The sequence below is a fragment of the Gorilla gorilla genome, chromosome 13 (genome assembly GCF_029281585.2).
Source record: "Gorilla gorilla gorilla isolate KB3781 chromosome 13, NHGRI_mGorGor1-v2.1_pri, whole genome shotgun sequence".
In the NCBI taxonomy this organism is placed as follows: Eukaryota; Metazoa; Chordata; class Mammalia; order Primates; family Hominidae; genus Gorilla; species Gorilla gorilla.
In genome coordinates this window covers 23,164,645-23,167,077 of record NC_073237.2, presented here as the reverse complement: position 1 = coordinate 23,167,077, position 2,433 = coordinate 23,164,645, and the positions used below count along the sequence as shown (strand labels likewise).

Here is a 2,433-nt window from a genome sequence, read left to right as displayed (position 1 = left end):
TTTAAAATACGATACTTTTCTACCCATGCATTCAAATATATTCTAACTTTAAAATCCTGTAAATACTTATATTTGTAATGATTTTACTTATATGATCCAATTAATTGGCAAGAATATGTGGTGAAAGATTTTTTACATGTTTGTATTGTTCTGTGTGAGACATCTATTGTAAGCATTGCTTCAGGCCCTCATTTTTGTCTGCCTTCCAGGATTTGCTGGCCCAAGTGCTGTGTGCTAGCTTAGTGTCAGTCACAAAGGGGAGGGAAACTTGCAGTTGAGCCAGACAGTTTTGTTATTCCTTTAAAATTAAAAGCATATGAAACAGATACAGCTTATTAAGGTTTTTTTTATAAATAACATAAATAACAAAACAGTAAGTTCAAAAACAACTCAATATAGAGTTTAATGTTGTAACCATAGGAAAAAAGTGTGATTATTTGTGGGAAGAACATTATTAAAAGCCATATTCCCAAATGTGAATTATACAAAGATAGATTATGTTACTTGAAAAAAACTTAAAGATTTCTCAATTTTACTTTGAGGAATTATAAAATGTTATTCAGTGGCAAGTAAGATGAAGTACTGTATTTTCATCAATCTCATCAATCACTGTTGCTATCTTATGTACAAGATTTTTGGAAACATCCTTTTAGCAATACCCTTTCCACTTGAGCAGCATTAGAAATTTTCTTCTTGTTAATAGGTATAAGCATGTTCTAATCCTGTACTTTTGTTAAATTATCTATTTTATTGACTTTCATAATAGATTTTTTTGAGAATATTCTTTTCTTCTGATTAGAGTTTAAGTAGATTATAATTTTTCACTAGAAAGCATTTAAAATGCTGCTCATTTTCCATAGTTAGTGTGGCTTGATTATCTGACAAATCCTGCCAGCAGCCTGTAGGTCTGATATACCTTATATAACATAATCTGCATTATTATTATTATAGCAGCCATTTTATAAGCAGATAGGAATATTTAAATAATCATTATCAGGTAATCAAATCTAACATACTCTTAAGGGTAAATTAATTTAAGAAAAAAATTACTATTACTAACATCATGATTGTACAACCAGTTTTACAATTTTGTACAACCTTTAGTTACTAAATCTGATTTTTGTGTATACTTTTCAAATCTCTCTTTAATGCAGTGTCTTAAAACAAACATAAATGCGCAAGTCCAGCTTGATCAGTTTTTCAGTAGTTTTCCAGCCTTTCTTGATTACTAGAAAATAAAAGGAAAGAAAATTTTGAGAAGAAAGAAAACAGTCCACTTAAAGAAATCTCCCTGCTGGAACTGGTTCTTTATATACCATATGCAATTAAGTTATTGCCATAGGAAGAAAGTGGGCTGTTTTTTGTTCTTTCTTTGTTTTTTTCCCTCTTACAGGAATCCCCTTTTGATTTAAGGCCACAAACATTTCCCCTCCGTTGTGTGTCCATTTAGCTGCTGCATATGTGTTGTAATGGTTTTCCAGAATTAGTTCTTTGAAGTTACAATCTTCATTGCATTCTTTCTGTTAAAACAAACAAACGAACAAACAAACATGATCCAAATGATTTTTAGAGAGGCTCAATTAAGCAAAGAGTAAGCAGGTAATATTTGGTAGAATTGAAACATACACAACTTTTTTTAACCCTCAGATTGAGCAGGCCTAATATGGTTTATTAGCTAGACTTATGTAGTATATTTGCATAAAAAGGTATCTTAAATTTGAAATAGAAACACCACATAATACACAGCTAGTTATGAAATATGTGTAGCTTTTTGGAAGTTCATGTCAACTATTCTTTAAAATGAGGACCTATTTCCCCCTAAGTAACAGGCCTCATATTACTATTCCCACTTCACTCATTCTTTAACCACTGGAAATTTGGTATAATTAGCAGAACCTCTGCCTCCCTCAGGTGAGAGACTTGTTTCACATCTTTTCTTTATTTACTTCTACATTGTCTTCAATGGTAATGGAAGATAAAAGGTTAATTTGTTTGTTCATCCATGCAACCATTTGTTCATTCAGTTAAACCTGTATCATTATATAATTAGCCTGTTCTAGGCATTATGCTGAGCTGTGGGAATACAAAGGAAAGCCAATTATATTTTATTACAGTGAGATGAACTGTTTACATATTTTGCATTGTAGTGAAGTGGGAACAATGTGAATAATTACAGTTCAAAGCCCATGATTGTCAGATTGATATTGATGAATGAACTAAACATTTCAAGATTTTTTCCCAAGAATTTTCATGTCAGCAATGTGCAAATTGAGTGAACTTTAACAAAAAGAGCTTTAATACTGGCAAATGGAAATTTTGGATTTTAAATATCTAAAATGCACATGGAATTTTAGAGCTGGCAGGATCCTTAGAGGTCAGCTAATTCAACTCATTTTACAGATGAAGAAACCAAAATCCAAAGACCAAGCCATT

At 31.3% G+C, this 2,433-nt stretch overlaps 1 long non-coding RNA gene across 1 annotated transcript; it reads right to left on the bottom strand.

Annotated features, from left to right (window-relative positions):
* Window positions 1–268: 268 nt before the first annotated feature.
* Window positions 269–1,647, bottom strand: LOC134756851 (uncharacterized). The gene is made up of 2 exons (XR_010130147.1): window positions 1,317–1,647; window positions 269–1,228 (listed from the first exon to the last, which is right to left on the bottom strand). It is a non-coding gene; the product is annotated as an uncharacterized lncRNA (long non-coding RNA).
* Window positions 1,648–2,433: the final 786 nt, after the last annotated feature.